Below are 9,901 nucleotides of genomic sequence, written 5' to 3'. Positions count from 1 at the left end.
AAACACTACCTCCATATCAGACATCGCCCTACGACTTAGAGCATCGGCTACCACATTAGCTTTATTAGGATGATACTCTATCGTGCAATCATAGTCCTTAAGCAGCTCAATCCAACGACGCTGCCTAAAATTTAACTCCTTCTGAGTAAGGAGATACTTGAGACTCTTGTGATCGGTGTAGATGATACACCTCTCACTATACAGATAATGTCTCTAGATCATGCGTCGAATAGTTCCCTTCGTGTGTCTTAAGCTAATGGGAAGGATAAGCCACAACCTTACCATTCTGCATCAAAACACAAACCAAACTGACATGCGACGCGTCACTGTACACTACAAACTCCATTTCAGATTCAGGCTGTATCAGAACGGGAGCCTAAGTCAGAATAGACTCCAGCTTTTTAAAGCCCTCTTACTGTGCATCAGTCCAAACAAAAGGGATACTCTTACGTAGAAGATCCTGCAATCAAAGAGAACCCCTCGACAAACCGTCGATAAGATCCTGCCAAACCTAGAAAGCTACAGATCTCAGATACGTTTTTAGGTTATTTTCAATCCAGCACAGCCTCAACCTTTCAAGGATCGACACGAATCCCCTCAGCAGAAACCACGTACCCTAGAAAAGTTACTTCACGCAACCAGAACTCACACTTGCTTAACTTGGCATAAAGTTGCTTCTCACGTAGAATCTGAAGTACAACTCTAAGATGCTCATCATGCTCATGCTCCGTCTTAGAATATACCAGAATGTCATCAATGAAGACCACGATGAACTGATCCAGATAAGGCTGAAACACTTGGTTCATCAGATCCATGAATGTTGTCGGAGTTTTCGTCAGACCAAAAGGCATAACTGGGAACCCGTAATGCCCATAATGAGTCCTAAATGCAGTTCTATGTACATCAACCTCCTTAACCTTCCACTGATGATACCCAGAATAAAGATCAATCTTTGAAAACATGGAATCCCCTTTGAATTGATCAAACAAGTCGTTAATCCTCGGAAGCAAATACTTATTCTTCACAGTTAACTTGTTCAACTGCCGATAATCGATACACATCCTCATGGTCCCATCTTTCTGAACAAACAGAACTGGTGCTCCCCATAGACACATACTAGGATGGATAAAACCACGGTCCAGAAGCTCTTGCAGTTGAGCATTAAGCTCGGTAAGCCTTAAGTACAAAATAATAATCTAACATGCTCACATGCTTATGATCGTATACAAATAACGGATAATAATGCAAGCAGACATCCATCAGAATTCTAACCAGATCAGAATATCAAACAGACAATTCATATAGTTTAGGGTTTAATTAACCCTTACTGACCCTATAGTAGGCACAGTAATTTGGGACAACCCGTGCAAACCTAGGGAAAAATTCAGATAAATGAGCCTACACACCCGTGTGGCTTGCTTGTATAGGCCCACACCCAGTTTGGTCTTACTCGTGTGGGCCAATACGTCCGTTTGGCCCATATGCATAACCTAGCCTAGCCAGTGTAGCCCACACTACCACAATCCGGCTACCACACAGCCGTGTCGTCACACACAGCCTACCACATAGGCGACCACACACCCGTGTGGTGTCGATAGATTACAATTTCAGCTTTCGCCGAATCCCTTTTTTTGTGTTTCAGGTACACACCTGATATCGATCCGATGTTAAAATAATTCTGAGCCTTCTAAAACCTAAAATCAGAATACCCAATACTAATTTAGAGGGTTTATTAATAAATTGACAATGATTTAATAGAACCTCGACTTACCCTCATCGAAAAGCCTCCGTCCAAATAATTGAAGCAACAACTACTATTCGCAGCCTTCCTCTACATCAACAATTGCAGAAACAAGAATTAGAAACTACGCTACATTAACATTATAACATAACCTCTACCAACGCTTTCCAACCGAAAGTTAACACTCACCAATCGACACCACACTTACCAATACAAGTACGTCCGCTAAACAAGGCACGAGGGAGAAACTGTGAAAGGAAAAGAAAAATGTTTCTTTGACAAAAAGTAAGGGAAAAAAACTGCAGAGGTGAAAAGGGAATTTTTGAAGAACAATAAAATTTAGGAAAGAAAGTCAAAATTTTTGAAAAAGAATAAAATAAATAAAAAATAAAATAAAATTTGATAACTTTTCAAATCCCTTAATTATCTCTCCACTAACACACTAACACCCAACTCCTCAGAATTTAAATTCCATCGAAACTTTGACGCAAAACCGAGCAAAATATCACCCACACTCACGCAGGAATTCAAACTCAGGACCTCCAGCACACCAATTCCCATACCACCGAACAAGCAGGCTCACTCTAATATGGTTTAATAATAATTAAAGATAAACCCACAGAACAAGTATAAGGCTTAAGTAAGAAAAACATCAAAATTTAACAAATGTAAGGCTTGAACTTGGGGCCTCACACACACACCCAGAACACTTAACCACTGAAGCAGATATAGGTTTGTGTCAAAATTTTACAGAAATAGATATAAGAAATTTGGGGCGTTACAATGTTAATAGGGGTAATTAAATAAAATAGTACTATGATTTATATTGGATGATATTGTATGTAAATGAAAATGGGATAGCGAATTGAAACATGAAAATAAGGCACATGAATTACGTATTCATGAATTGGATATGGATTGAATAATATTATTGTTTAAATGATATATATATTAAATTGTGAAAAGCTATTATATAGCAAGTGATAAGATTTGAGAATGGTATGAAATGATGTATTTATGAATTAAATATTGAATGGCTAATGCCATTGTATGAATAAATATGATCTTAAATATTCAAATGTGCTTATAATTAAAATATGCATATTATATTATCTTTTCTTTAAAAATTTGGATTGTAGAAATACCACTGAGTTTTACTCAGCGTACGGTTTTGTTTTCCGGGAACAGATTAGGTACTTTAATTTTGATCACCGATTCAACATCCAACAACGCTCCCGAACTCAAACGTGGTGATGATTACTCTTTTGTGTTGGCATGTAAATAATAGTTATTTTTTGGACTGAATGTAAATGAGATTATAAGTTTAATATTGGTTGGTTTTATACATATAAATATGTGTTTGTTTTTGAAGCCATATTATGGAATGGTAAATTGAACTAAATCTAGATAGGCGCATGTGAATTTAATTCTATGTTTAAGTGCTTATGGACTAGCCAAATTGATTTAGATTTGGCATGTTTATAATTTGTATTAAAATGATGCTTTGATGACATGTTTTTATGATATGAAATGTTTAAGAATTCTACCTGTTTGATAGATAAACTTTTGTAATGCTTCAAAACTATATTCCAACGACGGATATGGGTTAGGGGTGTTACATTTAGTGGTATCAGAGTTTTGCAGGTTTAGCTGATTCTCGGATTAAATCAAGCTCGAAATTGAGTCTAGAGGTACATGCTATAATTGAGTTGAATTGAGTTAGGATTTGGATGCTGAAATATTTGTTTTTGTTTGATAGTTGAAAATGTTGGATGACTATAATGATGATATTGATCAAAAGATGTATATCGAAGATGATGTCTCCAATGAGTTAGATGGAACCGAATCGGCAACACCAAGTGTTAATCCAGTTAGTACTCAACAACTTAACGTTGAACGAGGTAATATTGAGAAAAGAAATGATACACAGTTACTTAGAGCTATTGCTGATGCACTTCAGCGTGTAGTGGGAACCACTTCCGCTACAACATCTGCACCTGTTGTTCGTCGAGTTCCGATTAAAGAATTGAGTAAATACGGTGCAACTAAATTCTTAGGATTGAAAGGAGTTGATCCTTCCGCAACTGAAGTTTGGATTGAATCCACTAAACGTATCTTGCAACAACTTGAATGCAACCCGCGTGAAAGTGTAATATGTGTTGTTTCTCTACTGTAAAGAGAAACATATACCTAGTGCCAGTCAGTGATGCGTCATGTATCTGCAAATTAGGTAAATTGGGAATTCTTCTAAAAGAAATTTCAAAAGAAATATCTGGGTGAATTGTATATTGAAGATAAAAAACAAGAGCTTTTAATGTTGAAACAAGGTGAAACGCCTATGGTTGATTATGAACAAGAATTTCGTGACTTAGAAGGTATGTTGTTGAGTTTGTGCTAACTGAAATTTACAGTTGCAAGCGATTTCTGCATGGTTTACGAGATGAGTTACGAGTACAGTTAGTATTGCACAAAATTACTGAGTTTGCAAATTTAGTTGAACGGGCAAGAATGGTAGAACAAGTCCTGGGTTTTGATAAAAAGACTAAAAACACTCGTACTGTTGGAAAACGTATTGGAGCTGCAAGTTTAAATCCACAACTGAAGAGATCAAAAGAATTTTTTTGTAGTTGGAGATTAAATTTTAAGTCAAATAGAACTGATAGAAATCGTGATAGACAACCGGCTGTGCCTACGGGTAGCGTGCAAGGTCCATTCAGGGATATTGATATTCTGAATTGTGAGCATTGTGGGAAAAAACATTGTGGTGAATGCTGGAAGTTAACTCGAGGCTGTTTTCGTTATGGATCTATGGAACATTTTGTTAGAGAGTGTTAAAGATTGAAAATGCTACACCTGTTACTTCTCAGAGATCTATGTCTGCTTCTAGGAGCCGTGGGTCCAGTCGAAGTGGTTCATTTTCGAGAGGTGATGTTAGAAAGGGAAATGATGTTGTTACTCAACAGTCGGAGGCCAGAAAGCTAGCTCGAGCTTATGTTGTGCGGACTCGTAAGGATGGTAATGCTAATGATATTGTGACAGTTATATTTTTATTACATTCAGAACCTGTTTATGTTTTGATAGTTTCAAGATCTTCACATTCATATGTTAATACTAAATTGGTTTAGTAGGGAAGTTTAAAATCTGATACGTCTAGAGTATCGATAGTGGTGTCTAGTCCATTGGAACAATATGTGTTAGTGCATCAGGTGTGTAGGAGATGTTCGTTAGTGATACAGAATATAACCTTCCCTATTGATTTATTGATAATGCTGTTTGGAGATTTTAATATAATTTTTGGTATAGATTGGCTTATGGAGCACAGGGTGATTCTGAATTGCTGTAAAAAGAAGTTTATTGTTTAGAGTGAAAGTGATGATATGATTGAGGTGAATGGTATTCGAACAAGTGGTTTAACTCATATCATTTCAACAATTCGAGCTAATAAACTTCTTAATCAAGGTTGTGAAGCTTTTCTAGCCTATGTTATCAATTCGAATTTTGTTGATAGCTAGTGCAGTAAAATTTGAACTATTTTTGAATTCCCTAATGTGTTTCCTGAGGAACTATCTGAACTGCCACCAGATCAAGAGGTTGAGTTTGCAATTGAAGTGTTTCATGGTACAGTTGCTATGTCAATGCCCCCTATCGTATGTCACCTATGGAGTTAATAGAATTAAAGGTACAATTGCAAGACTTATTTGATCGTGGTTTTATAAACTCTAGTATATCGCCTTGGAGAGCTCAAAAACTTTTTGTTAAAAAGAAAGATGGTTCAATGCGGCTTTGTATTGACTATCGATAATTGAATAAATTGAAAATTAAAAATCAATATCCTCTACCCCGTATTGATGTCTTATTTGATCAACTAAAAGGAGCTTCTATCTTTTCAAAGATTGATTTGAGATAGGGTTACTATCAGTTGAAACTGAAAGAAAATGATGTACCGAAGACGACATTTTGTACATGATATGGTCATGATGAATTTTTAGTGATGCCTTTTCGATTGATGAATGCTCCGGAAGCATTTATGGATCTCATAAATCGTATTTTCCAACTGTATTTTCTAACCTTATTTGGATCATTTTGTGGTAGTATTTATTGATGATATTTTAATCTATTTGAAATCCGAATTCGAGCATGAGCAACACCTCATAATTGTTTTACAAGTATTACGAGAGAAACAGTTATACAGAAAACTTAGTCAGTGTGAATTCTGGTTATCAGATGTGGTATTTTTGGGTCATGTTATCTCAGCAGATGGAATTAGAGTTGATTCAAAAAATATAGGGGAAATTGTTCAATGGAAAACACCGAGGAATGTGTCAAAGGTCCGTTGTTTTCTTGGATTAGCTGGTTATTACCAAAGATTTGTAAATGGATTTTCGAAGATAGCATTGCCAATGGCAAAGTTGTTGCATAAGAATGTTTAGTTCATTTGAGACGATCAGTGTCAAGAAAGTTTTGATAAATTAAAGTAGATGTTGACTAAAACGCTGGTTTTGACTTTATTAGAATCAGGAAAGGATTTTTTCATTTATAGTAATGCTTTCTTAGGCGGTCTTAATTGTGTTTTGATGCAAGATGGGAAAGTGATTGCTTTTGCATCTCATCAGCAAAAAATGCATGAACGCAATTATCCGACTCATGATATGGTTTTTGCTCTAAAGCTCTGGAGACACTATCTATACGGTGAAAAATGTTATATTTTTACCGATCATAAGAGTCTCAAATACCTTCTATATTAAAAGAAGTTGAATTTGAGACAACGTCGTTGGGTAGAGCTTCTGAAAGATTTTGATTGTGTAATTGATTACCACCCTAGTAAAGCTAATGTTGTAGCTGATGCATTGAGTAGGAAAACAACAATTGAATTGTGATCAATGTTTACTCAGTTTAGTATCAATGACGATGGAAGTCTATTGGCTGAACTAAAAATCAAACCGATGATGTTTGATCGAATCAAGTCAGCACAATTAGAAGATGACAAGTTGGCAAAGAAAAGAGAAATGGTTCAGAATGGTATATTAGAAAATTTTAGCATTGATGATTGTGGTTGCTTGAGATTTCATAACCGAATTTACGTTCCGGATATTTCTGAATTAAAAGAGTTGATATTTCGCGAAGCTCGTGATAGTCCTTTTGCTTTGTACCTTGGAGGAACGAAAATGTACCGTGATCTGCAAGAATCTTATTGGTGTTAAGGAATGAAAAGAAATATGGTAAAGTATGTGGCTAAATGTTTAACTTGTCAGCAAGTTAAGGCAGAACATCAGGTTCCCACCAGATTACTTCAGCCTATTTCTATTCTTGAATAGAAATGGGATTGTATCACAATGGATTTTTTAACTGGGTTACCTTTATCGACAAGTAAGAAAAATGTTGTATGGGTGATTGTTGATCAACTTACGAAATCAGCTCATTTCATTGTAGTCAGGACAGATTGGTCACTTCGAAATTTTGTTGAAGTTTATATTCAAAAAATAGTAAGATTGCACAGTGTCCCTATGTCGATAATTTCTGATCGAGATCCGCGGTTCACTTCAAGATTTTGGAAACAGTTGCAGGAATCTCTTGGTACACGATTTAATTTTAGCATAGCTTTTCACTCACAGACTGACAGAAAATCTGAGTGTGTTATTCAGATTTTGGAAGACATTCTTCATACTTGTGTTATTGATTTTGAATCAAGTTGAGAGCGTTACTTACCTTTAGCCGAATTTGTATACAATAATAGTTTTCAATCGAGTATTCAAATGGCTCCATATGTAGCCTTATATGGTCGTAGGTGTCGATCACCTATTTGTTGGATGGAATTGAGTGAAAGAAGAATGATCGAGCTGAAATTAATTCAAGAAATGGAAGACATTGTTAAGAAAATTTGAGATAGATTGAAAACAGCTTTTGATAGACAGAAATCATATGTAGATTTGAAACGTCAAGATATTGAATATTTTGTTGGCGATAAATTATTTATTAAAGTATCGCATTGGAAGAAAATTTTGAGATTTGGTCGAAAAGGGAAATTGAGTCCTCGTTTTATTAAACTATGTGAGATCACAGAAATAGTAGGACTAGTTGCGTATCGTTTAGCTTTGCCCGTGTAACTACAAAAAATTCATGATGTTTTTCACGTTTCAATTCTTAGAAAATATCAATCAAATCTATCTCATGTTATTTCGACAGTAGATATTGAAATTCAACTTGATTTGTCATATGAAGAAGAACTGGTTGAGATTTTAGCACGTAAGGTGAAAGAATTGCGTAATAAGTGGGTTCCGTTAGTGAAAGTGTTGTGGCGTAGTCATAGTGTTGAAGAAGTGACTTGGGAACCGGAAGAGACTATGAGATCTCAGTACCCACCTCTTTTCAAGTAAATTTCAAGGACGAAATTTAATTAGGAGGAGAATTGCAACAACTCAAATGTCAAGGGTGTCGAAAAGTGCATTTTCGGGACTCTATTTTCGTAAATCGAACTCGTAAATATTTAAAAATATTTATGAAGTTAGTTGTGTAGTTAGTTAGGTTTTGGTTAAGTGAATTTGCATGAATTAAGAGTAATTAGGTATAAAGACTAAATTGCATATAGGGTGAAAGTTGAATTATAGATTAAAGAATAATTAAAGGGACTAAAGAAACAATTATGCCATTGTTCTTTAATGAGGCAGCATAAAGTGTAAAATTATTATGTATATTATTAATAAATTAAAGTTAAAAATATATATTATGATATGTTTTACTAAATATTTAAGTAAATATATATTATAGTAATGAAAGAAAAGAAAAAGACAAAAGTAAAACGAAAGAGAAAGAAAGAAGAACCCACAGCTTAGGGGTTTCAAAGTTCCAAGTTCAATTGGTTAGTCAATTTAGTCCCCTTTTTCTTGTAATCTTTATGCTTTTGGAATCCCGGTGTTAAGTAATATCTGACCCATGTCAAAATTTTAGCAATTATTGAGTTTCTAAATGTTGTTAATATTGAATAATGTTAGTATTAGTGATTAAATTGATAGATTTTAAGTTAGAAATGAAAAAGGATTAAATTGTAGAATGAATTGTAAATTTTGAATAATAGGGACTAAATTAAGAAAAATTTAAAATTTAGGGATTTAAGTGAAAACAGGGAGTTAAATTTAGTTTAAAGTAGAAATTGTATGAAAATATAGAATTAATTGTGAAGAATAAAAATTAGTCTCGATTTAGGGGTTAAATTGGAAATTAGGCAAATATTGAGTCAAAATTGAAATTTTCAATATGAAATTGAATTGTGTTGTATTGATGAATTTTAATTGTTTTAATTCCGTAGCTAACATCGACCAGAATCCTCAACTAAAAAGGGGAAAGATAAAGTCGACATCGAATAGGTTGAAATTTCTGGTTTGTATTTTTATAATCCGAAACTAGTTATTAATTGTTATATATTTTTTATTTAATGCATATGGTAAGTATTGAGGTGAGTATTTGGCACTTTGACATTAAATTGAATTAAAATTTTATTGAATGGATTGAATTGATATATATATATATATATATATATATTATGAATATATTGATTATTTCAATTGAAATGAATATATATATGCAACTATGATAATTGAATATTAGTTGTATTTGGAAAGTGAAATTAAACCCTATTAACTTATCGGACTGAGTCAAATATAAATGGCATGCCATAGGACTGGAAGAGTTCAAGAATTTCTTCAACTTCGAGTCGATGAGGCACTAGTTGCCAATTTATTTCGGTTTAGCCGATGAGACACTAGGTGTCAAATTTATATAGCGCTGGGTGCAATTATTACTTCAGATTTATCCGATGAGGCACTGGGTACCAAATTGGTGTGTTGGTTATATCCGTGTATCCGTCTGAGTCCGAGTCATGTTAATAAGGTAATTAAATAAAATAGTACTTGATTGATATTGGATGATATTTTCTATGAATAAAAATGGGATAGTGAATTGAAACATGAAAATGGAACACATGAATTACGTATTCATGAATTGGATATGGATTGAATAATATTATTCTTTAAATGATATATATATATTAAATTGTGAAAAGTTATTATATAGCAAGTGATGAGATTTGACAATGGTATGAAATGATGCATTTATAAATTGAATATTGAATGGCTAATGTCATTGTATGAATAAATGTGGTCTTAA

Source organism: Gossypium arboreum, chromosome 7 (assembly GCF_025698485.1).
Source record: "Gossypium arboreum isolate Shixiya-1 chromosome 7, ASM2569848v2, whole genome shotgun sequence".
NCBI classification, from domain to species: Eukaryota; Viridiplantae; Streptophyta; class Magnoliopsida; order Malvales; family Malvaceae; genus Gossypium; species Gossypium arboreum.
The sequence above is the reverse complement of the archived record's forward strand: the minus strand, read 5'-3'. Positions refer to the sequence as shown.